Source organism: Trichosurus vulpecula, chromosome X (genome assembly GCF_011100635.1).
Source record: "Trichosurus vulpecula isolate mTriVul1 chromosome X, mTriVul1.pri, whole genome shotgun sequence".
Taxonomy (NCBI): Eukaryota; Metazoa; Chordata; class Mammalia; order Diprotodontia; family Phalangeridae; genus Trichosurus; species Trichosurus vulpecula.
The window spans coordinates 5,102,623-5,118,397 of record NC_050582.1 but is presented as its reverse complement, the minus strand read 5'-3'; the positions used below and the strand labels follow the sequence as shown (position 1 = coordinate 5,118,397).

Sequence of the window (15,775 nt, the reverse complement as noted above, 5' to 3'; positions counted from 1 at the left end):
TGTTGTTTTATTGTTGCTGTATTGTTCAAAGAATATAGGTTTGTCATCAAAATGTGGAGCCCTCAAAGGGTCCATTAACAGAATGGAAAAGGCCAGAGAAATTACATTCCTACAAGTGTAGATTTGGAATGTCCGTCCCCTACATAGGCAGAGACACATCTCACAACCACACCCACATGTGTACACAGTAAAACCATGAACTACAACCCTCAGAAGACGGGTTCCATGCCTGATTGAAATTCTAGGGAGCTACTCAGGGAGTGCCAGTTCTTCAGTCCCCCCTTCTCCCACAGAGAAACTGAGGTTAGGGGCCTGGTCCACACGGCTCCCTGGCCAGTATTCAGAATCAAGTGATGAAGTTCCAATTCTCAGTGGGAAATCTGATGGAACCTGCCCTCCATCTGGGGTTTTCACCTCCCTTGCCCAAATCCTCATGCCTCCACGGGACCAGGATCTATTGGCAAAGCCCTGTGCCATTGTTGTTTGGCTTAGTGATTTACTACCAGGTCCTTACCCTTTGGGGTTTCTGATGCCCAGAGGTCTTGGGCCCAAAGAGTTCTGGCCCATAGGCTGTTTATAGGCATATCACTGGGCAAAGGAGGCATATTCTGGAATTCAAACAGAGCCACATTTCTCTTGGCTAGAGGACTTTTTTCCCTTATGGTTAGACATCATTTCAGAGCTACACTTGCCCAGAGGACAATGTCTAAAGAAGACATCACCCGGCAGAAAGTCCAAATCCTTGTGAAATCACGTTTAGCAAAGACATTTCCAACACTCAAACATTGGTGGTAGCATGTGATAAGTCAAATAGGGCACCATACATACCAGGAACTGTGGTGATTGCCATGGAGATGCATGAAGGGAAGCCTCATCTTGAAAGGGCAGCACTCGGGGCTTTTTGGGAAAAAGAATCCTCTGTAAAGGGCTGAGGGAGTCCTTAGTGCGGAATCTCTCTCTTCCTAGCTCTGGGCAGATATCTTTACTGTCAGTGTAGGTATGCTGGCAGTAAAGGTGTGTGTAATATCTGCAAGTGAGAGCTGAAGGGAGGGGAGACTTTGGCAGAAGTCAGAGGTGGCCAATCTCAGGCTTTGAGGGGAGTACGGTCCAGCAAGAGCTGCAAGACAGACTTCTTGCAGTACCTGCTTTGATACAAATTCATGTCTCTGATTTCCTACCAGGCAGGTTTAGACAGCTGTTTGCTTTGTCTTCCATCCATCCCGTGGCTGGAGCGCACTGTGTCTCAGGGTTTGGTTGCCTGCTTAGTAGAACAGCAGGAGAAAAGGCAAGACAATGAAGGCAAGGCAAAGCAGAGGAAAGACAGACAGGACCCAAGCAAAAATGACAAGAAAGGAAAATCTGAATAGCATGATCCACAGAAGACAGCTTATTTTAGCAACATGGTGACTGAGAAGGAGCATTTACTCAAGCAACGTGGCAACGGCAAAGGCTGTTCATCTAATGAGTAAGCCGAGTCATAGGTTGCACCCCAGCTCCTGTGCCAAAACAAATTTGCAAAGCATAAGCGTACTGCAGAGGGCCAGCTTGGAAAGTGACTGACTTAGCTCTGGGGACCTGCAGGGGCCAGCTGCAAGGAAGCCAACGTGCCTGCCTACAGTGGGAGGACCCATTTCTTTCTCTCTCTCCATGGCCTCATGGATTCTGGGGGAACCAGGGATTGAAAAACTCTGGGCACAGAGGAGACAGCCAAGGCTTGTGAAGTTGCAGGGTCTGAAGGGTTAGTGGAAAATTCAGAGATGTCCTGCCCCTAGCTCAGCAGCACCCCAGTGTCCTAAGGCAGCATGTGGAGGTGGCAGACTTGGTCCTGATGAGTGTGAGGGGAGAAGTCTCAGGGGAAGCACGCAGGAGCAATGGCTTGCCTTCGCCTGACCTCACTGCTTGCAGGGTTGAGGAGAGGCCAATGGACTAACAGGCAACTTTTTATTTTGTCTTTTATGGAACATGAGAACCCTCAAAAGGCTTGTGGGCCCTTTATTAAAAAACCCCAAACACCTCTCACCCTGCATCCCATGGCTCAGACCTCTGTACAGAAAAGCTGAAGTCTTAGATAAGGTAACTTGGTCCCCAAGACCTCTGGAGCAGGGGGACTCCTCCATAGGGACACTCAGGATTGCCAAGTCCATGAGAGCCCAGATAACTGATCGACATGGAGAGGGGACTGGGCCTCAGGGCATTCAGGCCATCTCTGAATCAGTGGCAAAAGACTGCTTGCTTGACAGTAGTACGTTTAAGACATTGCCTCAGCCACTGAGGGGCGGGCAGCGCCATGCCACGGGCACACAGCTAGTGTGGTAGGGGCTGTACTTGACTTCTGAGTCCCCTTTCTCAAAATCCCTTGGGCTGCCTCTGTCCCCAGTGAAGGAGAGCACAGAGCAGGTTTGGAATGACAGGAATCTCTACTTTGTCACTTGCTACCTTTCAGATCTTGGATAAATCCCCTGTCTTTGAACCTCTGATCATCCTCTGTGAATGAAACAGCTAGACTAGACGATGTTCAGAGTTCTTTCCAGCTCCATCCACTTAGGGTTGTTTTTTCCCCCCAGGATTTGAACCCACCCCTACCCTGACTGGCATGATATCAATCATGTTCCTAAAATAATATCCCCTCCAAATTTGTGATGGGCCATGGAGAACACTCTCAGAAATTAGCAAATACTTCTACCTACATTTTACCTTATAGAGGCCTTAATTTGGGCATAGCAGGAAAACAGGAACGTTTGCAAGACAGAGTCAACTGCATTTCCATTGAAACAGAGAGGCAAGGTCAGGGACAGGCTACTCTAGGGGCTTCACAATGTGATGTGGACAGCCAGGGTCCACTGGTTTTATTAATACTGTTTGGGCACAGGCAGGAGTGGGGGCTCCATTGCCCTCGTGTATGAGGATGTGCAGCAGGATGGCTGGAAAGGATGCCCCATGAGCCTCTTCCTTTAGTGGCTCACAGCCACTGCCTATGTATCCCCAAAGTGGAACTAATTCACTAGCTTGTCCAGTGAGTTCTGAGTCACAATCTCTTAGGCTGTTTGCTTTGGCATTCCATGTTGTTTAAGGGATGGCCTGGGAGAATGGAATTCTATGGCAGGGATGCCCGGGTCTATATTCAGCGATGATGGCCATCTCCCAGATAGTAGTCACACAAGGCTTAAAGTGGAGGCAGATGTTCCATGATCCCGGAGGACCATGGGTATGGTGAGGACCCCACGAAGTAAGGGCTGAGGAGCACTCCCTGGCCCACATTCTGGCCTTTTATCTTAGCTTTACTAGGCTACTGTCATCTGAAACACACAAGGGTCACCGAAAGGGACAAAGGGAGCCATTGCCACATTTGGATCTCAGAGCAGTGGGGATTTGGGGTCTCCTGTTCCACCAAGGTCATGCCTATGCCTGTGTGTATGTTTGAGTTTCCCATGGGTCATCTTCTGAGGTGAAGCAGACACACAGAGAGTGGGTTCCTTGGCAAGGGCCCCAGGTAAGATGGCATCAGCTTTGTGTTGGAAGCTGCTGCTTGGATTCTGTGGCCTCTGGGAGCTACTAACCTTGGAACTAGAAGGAGCTAGAGAAGTCACCAATGGGACTCACCCAAGGTCACATGGGTAAGGAAAGGCAGGGCAGATACTGACCCAGTTTCTGACTCCAGGGACCACTGGATTATGGCTTTGAGGAATGCCAAAAGCAAAATCAGTCAGGGATCCTTGGGCTGCGCTTAGGGACGAACATCTGTTAGGGGCCAATTTTCTTGTCAACTCAGGTGTTTCCCCTTAAAAAAATCAGGTGACAAAGGTGAGGCCTGACAGCTAACCCAAAGGGAAAGAATCCTAAAGTCCCCCAGCACACCCATACCTGCTGCAGTCCTTCCATACAACTGAGGCAATCTGAGAGACTTACTTGTGGCATGTCAGCTCAGCAGGGTGTTGGGTATTCAAAGAAAAGAGCAGAAACAACCCAGAGTGAGTGAATTAGCAAAAGCATTTCATGAGCATAAGACACAAGAGCATCAGGGACCGGCTCATTCCCAGAGTGGGCACAATGGCATGCAGAATGAGAGGCCAGCCTCATCTCAGGCCTGTTGACACTTAAGCAGGCCCCAATTGCCCTTGCCAAGGAGAAGTGCGATTGGTCACAAGACAGACTTTTTTCTTTTTTTTGGGGGGGGGGGAATGACAGATTAGGAAGGATGAAGAAAATCTCAAGCCTATTAAGGTTGGGAGAAATAAAGTCCCACCTTAAAGGAGGACAGGCTAAGATCTTTTTCTGCATCAGGATTATGAGTTTTGGTTTCTATTTTTTTGGAGGGGTGAGGTGAGGGGGAGTGATACAAGAGCCTTCTTTTCAACCTAAGTCCAGGAAAGGGTCCCCATGCCCCCCGAGAGCCTTTATGATGGGGGCCCCCACTGAGAATGATAGCCCCAGCAGCCATGTGAAATAGGATGAATTGCCTGAAAATGAGGATGCACAGGAGGGAAGGGAGCATGGAGCAGCCCAGCTAGTGGTGAGAGTCTTTGATTTTGTCCGGGTGACTCCCACTTTCCCTGACACTGCATGGTGACAAAGGTGATGGCTGACCACCTATGCCCTCCAAAGTGAGTGGTGCTAGTGCCCGAGGAACATTCTCTGGATCTGATCTTTGGTGGCCACTCAGCTTCACATTATCCTGACCCTACTCCACCACTAGGGACTGTGTTGCAACTCAACAAATGGGATTCCCAAGTGACATGGGAACTGTGCTAAAAGGCTGACTTCTTGTCCTGCTCGAGGGGGACATGTCAGAGGGAGCAGGACTGAGGTTAACAGTGAGTCCCACGTAGTTTGGGGAGCAACAGTAGGGAGGCCAAGGAAATAAATATAATCCTAGAGTAAGGCAGTGGGAACCAGGCTCTGACCCATGGAATCACCTAAGGGCCACATGTAGAGGAAATGTAACCTATTATAAAGGAGTATGTGTAGGTGTGTGTGTGAGAGAGAGAGGGAAAGATAGACAGGGATAAAGGGGGAGAGAGAAAGACCGAGAAAAGAGGTATCAGGACAGAGTTTGGGGAGATAGTTATGGTTAGTAGGTATGATCTACTAGGAGGAGGGAGGAGAGGGTCTCTTTTCTTTGCGGTTAGAGGTATCCTGTCATCTCCCTTTCCTCTAAGAGAAGAGAGGGGAGAGGGAGGTGGGAAGGTCTCTTCTCTTATGGGTTAGAGGTCTCCTGTCATCTTTCTCTGGTCTCCTCTCAACTCTTCCTCCCTCTCTCCTTGAAGAGAAGACAAGACAGGGGAGAGACAGGAGAAAGAAGGAGAGAGAGAGAGAGGGAAGAGAGAAGAGGAGGGAGAGAGAGAGAGGAGAAAAAGGAGACAGAGAGGAGAAAGGAGAGAAGAGAGAAAGAAAAAGAGGGAGAAAGAGGAGAGTGAGAGACACACACAAAGAGATGAGAATGAGACTGGGATCTGAAAGGCCACACCTTCACTGCCAGGAGGTCTGAAGACTTACCCTCTGGGCTCCAGTCACCTGGCTCTGATATACAGAGAACTTTGGGACTTAGGATCTTTTGGATCTTCTTTCCCAAGGAGATTGCTCAAGCATTGATTATTTTACCCCACCACTACCTCATATTTGTGAAGATTTGGAGAAATGGCATTTAGCTATTTCAGCCAGCTGAGGATTTACTATGAGCTGGTGGCTGTTTGTTTAGAGGGAGGTGAACACTGGCCTCCACGTTCACCTTGTCTCCATGCACTCGGTGGGAGAGTTCACATGCTGCCAGCACCCAATATGCTACAAATCTGAAATCCGATAGAAATGCAGCCTAATAATGAGCCACAGTGGAGCTCAGTGCCCTGCTCTGCCATTTAATTAGAGCTTAAGATGGGATTGAACAAAGTTTCCAGTTTTCATTAGTGGCAAAAATTCTCTCCCCCACCCCTTGAGGCCCAGGAGTCAATCAGCCTGGAGAATGCCAGGGTGACACAGTCTCCATGGTCCTTCAAAGCACGATGATGTGCTGTGCTAACAGAGGCTGGATGGTCTGCTGGATCTGCCTCAGTACCCAGAGCTCCAACCAACTTTAAGCACTGAGGACAAAGAAAAATATCCCATCCTCAAAGGGGGACCTTGGGTTGGCTCAGCAGTCAGGGTTGGCTAGAACAGCAGCCTAGTTTACCTAGAGGCCACTAACCTACGGAGAGAGGCTTTGGGCCCGCCCAGTGCACTATACTCATTTCAGGAACTGTGAAGATGAGGGTGGGAGAATCAGAGAGGGAGAGCCAAGAGAATGGGGCAGAGATCTGAAGGAAGAAGAAAGAAAGTGACTGGGAGGGGAACAAGGGACAGTGAGCCTATGTATATGTGTTTGCTTTTTGAGTGTTTCTGGTCCTTGGACCCTTGTATTCTGCAGTGTTCATACTAGGTGCTTGCCCCCTTCAGAGAGCACTGCCGACTCTGTTCCTACAACACCCTATGCCAGGGGGCATAGGGAATAGGAGGTCGAGTGTAGAGAGACTAGGGCAGGGTGCCTTTTCTTGAAATGAAAAGGAAGAGCACAGTTGTGGGTAGGTAAGTGGGGTAGTGGTGCCAAGTTCCGACTTGCTTCTGAATATTAGGCTACTTACACAACTGTTAAGTCAGCCCTACTTCATCTGGCCTGCCCACCCACTCTTGGCTGGTAAGACTGGTTACATACCCTACCTATGATGCGACTGGCCAGGAGAATCTGGAAAAAATGAACAAAATTCATTCTAACAGGACTGATCCCTGGCCCACTAAGCCTGATGAAGGAGACCCTCAGACCTTTAGTGCATACATCTATCCCAGAAACAAAAGTCATCTTCATGTTATATCCATAATTGGATAGAACCAGAGCAGAAGAGAGAATTTCCAGAGAGAAAGCAAAGAACTTACCAGCAGGCGTTGAGTGGCAGGAAATTGTAGAATTTTCTTTCTCCAGACCAGGGTGAAGAAGTCTGGGGAGAAAACAAAGATACATATTTCTATATTATATACATATATATTTGTATATAAATATACATATTTTAATATTCAAAGATACACATTCAAATTATAATGGGGACCCAATCATTATATTAAACACAAGTACAATTGGCAGCTATATTGATCCCAATCTCTCACTCATTTCTTTAATATGCCATTCTACTATGTTTTTGGTGGGGGGTGAAAAGCAATTGGGGTTAAGCTACTTGCCCGGGGTCACACAGCTAGTAATTGTCTGAGGCCGGATTTGAACTTAGATCCTTCTGACTCCAGGGCTCCAGAGAGACCAAGGGGTCACAGAGACTCTTCAATCAATGCTTATCAGGGCTTAAAGGCCTATGGAAGTCACTGAATTCCAAACATGATACTGGCATTGATCACAGTTGGTGGAGAGAGCCCAAAACATGGTGGCCAATGCTTGCCTTTGTTGGTATAAGAATAGTGAGAAGCAAAAGCCAAGGAGTAAGGTAATTTGAGAATAACCTGCTGAGTCATTCCCCAGAATAAGAAGAGGTGAGGGCCCCTTGGATTAGGGATTCTTCTTGTTCTTCAAATAGGGGCTCAGGAAGGAAGCTTTGTCTATGCTGGAACAACATAAAGGGTGAATTGACTTGAAGACATTGACAAAGGGGGCCCAGTAGTATCAGGTCTGGTTCAAAAAGCCTGTTTTAAAAAGTCCCAAGACGTAGGATGCTACATTTTGCTAGAAAATGGTCCATATTTCTTAAAACCAAATCCAGAAGCATTGAAATACAACAATGGGGATGGCAAGTGTTAGCTTATTTTTTTCTAATTCCCAATTCTTAGGGTTGCTACCTCACAGCAACCTTCTGGACTAATTAATGCTAAGCTATCTCCACTCTCTCATTAGGAATAACATTTAAGCACCTCAGAGGCAGGCAGCTGTCATGGGGCTCGGATGACTGGTTCTGTGACCTCATGGGACCCTGCCTTGGTAGGGGGGGAGAGCAGACATGGAGAGCACTCCGTGTAACTGACCTTCACAATATCCTGTACAAACAAGACAGGGGGCAACACTAGCCTCCTCAGGATAAACACTCCTGGGACATGTCAATCTCATGTAATTTGTACTCTCTCCTGAGCAATCACTGATGACTCAGAGCAAAGCACTGGCCTCAGAGGACCAACTCTGAGCATTGGGCCAAGGCTTTAAAGCTCCTGCCAACTATTCATCCAGGACCTGCAGTCAGTAACCCCATGCAAATTCTGGTCCATTTCAAAAGCTTGAGGAAGGCAATGGAGCTCCTCGGTAATGATATTCCCAGTACATATAATCAGCATGTCTTCAGGGAAAAAGGGAAAGAAAGCACTCTCAGGTTAGTATGGGGGCCAGCTGGTCTGGGAAGAGCAGTTGCCCATCCACGGGCTATCCATGATAACACTAGAGAGGAAAAAGAAAAGCTGAGTATTTTTGTGTTTGCCTTGCAGCAATGGCTTCTGCTTTTCCCATACTCCAAGATACTGATACTTCTCCCCAATCCACAGCCTACATTTTCTGTCATGCTTTACAGGCTCCACCCTGAGAATGCCACCAAGGGAAGGGGCAGTAAGCTGGGGAGGAAGTTGGGTAGTTGGGTACTATTTTAAGTAATTATTTGGATGCCGATAGCACCCTCAAATTTTCACTGCCTTGAGAAAATGCCCTAGATGGCTTACCTCTTTTGGGGCTCTGCTCATTTTTCTGCACATAATTCAGGACTTTGCCGTTCTCCATAACTAGAGTCTTAATTAATTTGTGGTCACCAGGTCCATGAAGTGGATACAGAGCCTTCTGCACCCCCTTTCCAAATCCAACGTCACATTGTAAATTCAATTTAATGTCAGTATAACTTCAGAGCACCCTCCCCCTACACCCATCAAAGGCAGATGGCAAAACTTCAGCCTAGCTGATTTCTTTAGATCAATTTCCCCTAATATAGATCTAGGACCATGCTGAGCAATGAATAGTAAGTAAGGCCCAATTAATATGGTAACCATTCATCAAATCTGAGGTTGCCAGGGACGGTCTCATCTGGATTCTAACAGGATAATTTGGCACGAGAGGACATACAAGACAGGGTCCTTCCAACTTGGCTCATGATGAGGCCTTGGAAAATCTTTGGAGCCTGACTCTAAACTCTGGCCTGGCCTTCATTGGCGAGCTCGTGCCTGACATCTGGGAGTTGGAGGCTATTTTATCACCTTCGAGGGGTGGCTCTTCTGGCTCCTGACAGGACGAGTTCCACTATTTCACTTGTACTGTTTCAAGATCTGGCCTAGAATTCTTAGTGCAGTTAGAGCTCCCAGATGAAAAATGTCTACATGACCGCGGCTCCAATTGTAATGACAGAATCAGAAACTCTCAATGAATATTTACTGAGGGTTTGCCTTTTTGCTTGGAAAAACCAAGAAGGGATGGGATTTTGACTGGGCCTCATAAGTTGTCAGGAAACACATTATTATGTGTTGAGATAGTTCCATGTCCTACTGTTCTAGCGCATTAAGTAATGCTGGTTATCTTTACCATCTAATGCTCTGAGGACAAAGGTTCCCTGTGGTTCTATTGTTCTCCTGAGATCCTGAACCAAATGTCCTATTGGAAATACTTGTGATTCATGATGCCATGGAATTTTAAAAATGGCTTCATTTCATTCCTGTGCTTTCATCTTATAGTGATAAGTCGAAGTCCCTGACCTTGAGTGAAAACTCAGTGGGATAAAACTGAATAGATTCTATACAGATGTGAGAAAATTTTGATCTTTAAATTGGGCAAACTGTCTAGAACTCCATGACATGAGAATTCATCAAATCAAGTGGGTGCTGTGTGGTAGATAGAAGAAACATAAGAGGGGAGCACAATTCAAAATAATAGACTTTCGGCAGGAAGGAGTTTTGCCATGCAATAGACCGTTCAGGGGAAGTGGAGAGCAGATCGCTTCATGGCATGATAATAGTATAAAAACACCCCCTGTGCACCAAACATGTGTGGGCACCGAGCAGAAACTGGTGGCATTCACATAGCATTCTACTATCTTGCCTTAGTTCTGTAAACACTTGTTGACTGATCACCAGGAAGGAAGAATCTGTCCATCCAAATTATTCCTGGTCCTTGGGCTGCAGCCAGCCTGTGCCTTCATCTATTGTGGCCCATGGGGTAAGTATCAAGAACCTACTCTCACTTCTCTGTGCATGAGACTGTGCACTTCTCTTTGGGCAAGCTTGGTAGGGGCCAGACTTTGCCCTCTGGTCTATCGACCAAGTGAGATGATATTTGTAAAGCATTTAGAACTGTCTGGTGTGTAGTAGGTCCAACAGAAGTGCTTATTCCCTTCCTGTCCCCCATCCCCAATCTAGCAGTATGCCATGATGGCAAAAGATGGGCCAGATGTTAAAACTCTTGTTGGGTGGGCCTTTTTCCTTTCTAGGAGCTCCTGGGATGCCAAACGGAACCAGACTCAAGAATCTCTTCCTTTTTGGCCAAACCATGCTTGAGTTCTGCCCTTACTCCCCTTCAACCAGAGGGTTCACTCCTCAGAGTTCCTTCTCAGATCCATGAGGTGAAAGTCTAGAGATTAAATAGGGAGAATGGCTAGTCCAGAATGGGGAGCAGGGGTTCCCACATACTGTGGTAGCAGCAACTTGGGTAGGGCAGCTAAAAGAGGCAGATGCTAGGTAACATGAAGACAGCCTGCTATGGATAAGGCACTGGGCTGTGATCAGAAGCTGGCCATCAGCCATTATCTTGTATTCTGCTGCCCTCTTACTTTTGCTTGGCTAAGTGGGGGCTGCATTTGCTCCTGGGGATTCCTTCTATCACAGTCCATCCTCCCCACTTCCCCTCCTCTCCCCCCCCAGGGGAATGGTACCTTTTTGTTAAAATGAAGAGATCGTTTCCCTCTCTCTCTCCCCTCACCTCTCCCTGCTTCTGGTGTTGGGTCTCTTTGGATTGGGCAGGATTAAGTACCTTTCCCTAACTCTCCAGCTTAGCTCCAAAATGCCTGTCTGCCTGCTGTCCTGGGACAGTGAAGGTTACTAGCCTGCAAGTGTTGCAATGTAGAGGGGACTTGGATGCTTCCCCCCACCCCCCTTTAATCTCAGAAGGCCATCATTACAAACCCAGACCACTATAACACTGAACACCCTGAGGTAAATGGGCTGTCTGGCAATGAGGCAAACTCAGGGGTCAGAAGGGAAAGCTTTGGGCCAACAACTCTACCATTAGTCCGTGACGCACTGAATAGGCTTTCTCAGCAGTGGCCCGGCTGCACATCAGGCAATTTGTCTGCGGGGTTTCTATTTGACCCCCACACAGCACCCAGGGGAGACATCCTGCTTCATCGCCCAAACAATTTTCTGACATGGCTCCCTGTGTAATTAGCATGTGCTCTTATTAATGCCATTAGCACTATTAGTCTGAATTCTCACTGTGATTTCATTGCCTTCATTGGCCTGTCCTCAAAAGAGGAAAGGCTAATAATGTGCTTTTAAATTGGTCTTGCATGAAAAAGGGAATTCATTTCTGCCTCCTGGACCTGGCTAAGGATTTCTGAATCCAGTTTGTAATAGCTGCATTCTCCCTCCACCCTGCCCCCGCCCTTCACAAGAGGAGGCCCATCTCATTCCCACCCAGGAATCTAGTGAAGTGTTGGCCAAGTACTGCAGTTTCACCTCTGACCTTGGAATTCTGTAGGCGGAGAAATTTTACTCAGAGCGCTTGGAGATGAGATAAGAAGTGGGTTAAGGGTTGAGTTTCCAGACACCAAGCCCTGTGCCTTTTCAAGCTTCCCTTGATCACCATTTCCTTCTTGTAAGAAAACCAGAAGCACCCACAGAGTAGGAAAATACTGAGGTCGAACTGTGAAGTCGCCCCTTTGAAGACCTTGTCTACACTTGCACAGAAGACTGTCTGGCTGATGCCCTTTGAGCATGGGATGACCAAAATAACTCTTCACCCAGCCAACAGACTCTCCCCAAACAGTGACAGACACAACAGATGTGTCGATGGAGCATGAGAAGGTAAAGTGACAGCGTCGTTCTACCTCTCATTTGAATCAAAAGCTCCAGTGAGTCTCCAGAGCTGTCAAACAGAACCTTTTATAAGTATTGGCTTCATTTGCTTTTCACTTTTCAAGGGAGAAATGAGTTGCCCACAAGTGACAGACACAGCTTTCAGCAATAGCTGTTGCTGATTGCCATTAAAAAAAAGCCAAGTGCCATTTTCTTCATCTTCTCTGCACCATTTGACACTGTTGACCACCCCCTTCTTCTGAATATTATTTCCTCTCTAGGTTTTCACAGCACTCTTCTCTCCTGGTTCTCTTCTTCAATATCCCCTTACCTCATTCGTCATCCAGGTCCCACACACTAACCACAGGCATTCCAGAGGACTCTGTCCTGGGCCTGAATTTTCCCTCTATACTATCACCCAGTGAAGTCATGAGTTCTCAGTCATTTAATTCAGATCTAGGCAGATCATTTCCAGATCTATATATCTGGCCCTGACCTTTCTGCTTAGCTTTAGTCTGGAAGCACCAGATGCCTATTGGACATCTCAACATGTTCAAAATAGAACTCGGTATTTTCCCCCCACACTCCCCCTGAATTTCCCTATTCCTGTCAAAGGCAGCACCATCCGCCCAGTCTCCCAGGTTTGCAATCTGTGTCATCCTCATCCTTTGCTCTCCCTCCATAGATCCAATCTGCTGCCCAACCTTGTTATTTCTATCTTCGGTAACATGTCGCCTTATCTCCACTCACACAGCCACAGATCAGTCCCTCATCATTTCTCTTCTGGCCTATTGCAAATGGCCTCCTAGTTGCTCTCCCCACCTCCAGTATTTTCCCTCTCCAGTCCATCCTCCACTCGGCTGCCAAAGCATAGTCTGCTCGAGAACTGTTGGTACCTCCTGATTGCCTTGGGATGAATCTCGGATCCTCAGGGTGGTATTTAAACAAACACCATTACCATCTGGGACTAGCTGGCCTTTCCAAGTTTGTTCGCACACTCTGGAGATTCCTATCCTTTAACTACTGGTGGTATAGAATTACACCCCAGAAGGAATTCCCAAGCCTATTGCTTCAGTCTCATTTTAAGCACCTAATAGGGTGCTACTTTTAAAATGCTATTACACTGGGGTACCTGGCTTCCCTTTACTCCCAGTCCTCTCCCTGGATAGTCTGTGGGTCTGCATGGAAACAATTTCCCCCAGTTTTTGGATGCAGTGTCTACTTTCTGAAGAATAATGTGACTGAGAGATGGCATTCCTCACTTTGTGCCACTGAAGCCTATGAACATCTCACTGCAGGAGTTTAGTCTTCAGAGTTGAAGATCCTTGTAGGGACGACTAAACCCACTCTGGGGACAAAGGATTCAGAACTGACCTATTCCTAGTAGTCTTCACATTTTTATCCAAGAGTATTAGTTCTTTCCCCTTTACTCTGGGTTGTCCACTACTGGGAAACCTTCAGCATCAAAAAGCCCAGATGCAACACCACTCACTATGCATGTCAACACTCTCTGAAGCTCTTTGTTTACACAGCCCTTGCCAGTGATGAAGCTGACTGTTTTCTTCCACCACAGAGATTTGTTTACACATTGCATTTAATGAGGTAGTTTTCCTAGCCAGCTAGGTGTGACCTGCAGGCCTGTTACTGCTTCATGGAAGTGATGCTTTTCTCAGCTGTTATATATACATTGCATTTCCAGGTAGAGATAGCAGCTGGAATCATGTGCTCTTTAGAAAGCCAAGTGGGACTTAGTGGAATATTTGAGACTTGCTTAACACATGTATCTATCCCTATAGAGGCCTGTGCTAATAAAATCAGGACCTTATTACAGAAAGAGAAACTAGGGACTGGAAAAGCTGCTCAAGAAAAGAATTGCTCTCTTTAATTAAATAAATTAGAAGGTCAAGGCAACAGGGGCCCTGTTTTCCTGAATGTGTTAATTAAGAAGCCCTCTAAGGCAGCAATGCTCTGACACTAGCGATTCAGCAATTCATATCTGTCCAGTCATTTGGTGGCCAAAACCCCACTGTCCTTTCCCTACAGGATTTAATTTCCCTGAGCATCATAAAGGCACACAGAGCTCTGGCAGATCAGCGGATGACCACAGCAGGGAGCTGATATATTAGTTGAGAAGCTTAGCAGAGAATACAACTTTAATTGAACCATAGACAACCATCCTTGGGCAAGAAAAAGTGAAGTACAATTAGAAGGATAGGAGAATGGACGAGGAGAAATCAGGAGATTTCCTTGGTAAAGTCTGCAATGTGGGTTTCAATGAGCTTAGCATTTCCTGAGGTGGGAAAGGAAAAAAAGTGAAACACAACAAAAAACACCAAAACAATGAAGGGAAAAATCAAACCAGTCCAACCTTCTAGGGCACACATTCCTTGTCCAAGAAAAGAACGGCTCCCTAATACATGTGAGAACACCGGCACCACTCCTTCCCCGGGATTGGTGGAGAGAGAACCTAGCTGTTCCCCAGCTGCCTCTGACCAAGGTCCTGAAAGAGTACTGCTCTGCAGTCAGGCAGCCGCGCCGCCATTGGAAGAGTGTCACTCTCTTATGTGTTCCTAGGCTCTGCAGGGGAAGTGCCCAGGCTCTTCCATTTTTCCTTCCAGTGCCATCCTCAGTGACTGGACTATGCATCTGCATGGGGCTGGTACATTCTTGAGGGGAGACATGTCTTCCCTCTCCCTTGAAATGTCACTATAAGGTGTGGCTGAGAAACCTCCATGGAGCTTTGGGAGACTTAAGACTCTCTCTTGCCTTCACCCCATAAAGGGCAGAGACAAGTGGACTTGGAGCTAGGAAGTCCTGAGGTGGGCAGTGTGACCCTGGGCAAATAATGTCACTTTTCTGAGCCTCAGTTCCCTCATATGGAAAATGGGGATGATAATGACAATGAATGGAAGGATAAGATCAAATGTGATTATGGATGTAAAATGCTTTGCAATAGAAATTTTAGAAGTTATAATTATTATTGACAGAGAGATGGCAAGAAGCCTCATTATCTTTCAAAACCAGTGATTTCCAGTTCAATATGAATTGGTTAATTTCCCTCAAAGCATTTCTTTCTTAGGTTACAATCCTCTCTGATCTTGAAATTCTGTTTCATATGTAACAGTTCCTCAAAGTTTTCAGAATCTTGTTTCTTTCCCAGTATGACTTATATTTAATCTTAATTTTTATCTTTCCTAACACATGCTGAGTTAGTGGAACACATACTAATTATGCAAAGAAAGTTTGAAATTCCCAGTGGGAAGAGTTAGAGATGCTGTCAATTGTGGCTCTAATCCTCTAAACTCCCAAAAGTCTCATTGCATGAAATCCTGAGCTATGAATTCCACCAAGGCCCTGATTTTCAAATGTCTTTCTCTGACACAAGCATCAAGGTGCTTCAGGCAATCATTTTCTTAAGGCATGTGTCTCATGCACAAAACAAAGCCAGGACTGGCAAGATGATTGTCATCACAAAGAGACAGATGGATTTTTAGAGTCACCTTCCAAGAGCCTTAGCCCCTTCTCCAAAGAACTGGGTTTGGGATTCGAGTATGTTGCCTCATAAGTGTATGGGTTGGCTAGTACAAACTATAGAGATTAAGTCATAGGCCACCAATAATTTTCTAACCCATTGTCTCTTTTAACATCCAGTTCTTTACTTGGGAAAAGCAGCTTCTGTGAAGAGACATAGATAGCTTAATGGCATGGGACCAATGAAGTATTCTGAATATGCAAGAATAACTTTGGTAAGAGTTTCCCTAGGCAATCCGGTTTAGAA

At 46.5% G+C, this 15,775-nt stretch overlaps 1 protein-coding gene across 2 annotated transcripts in view; it reads right to left on the bottom strand.

The window, feature by feature from the left end:
- HTR2C (5-hydroxytryptamine receptor 2C) overlaps positions 1–15,775 on the bottom strand; it is a 111,862-nt gene that overhangs the window by 15,573 nt on the left and 80,514 nt on the right. Inside the window, exon 4 of one of the 2 annotated variants that reach the window (XM_036739776.1) lies at positions 6,901–6,962. The gene's annotated coding sequence lies outside the window, so the exon portion shown is untranslated. Of the gene's footprint in view, positions 1–6,900; positions 6,963–15,775 lie in introns of those variants that run through there. The other variant, XM_036739777.1, reaches the window with a different exon arrangement.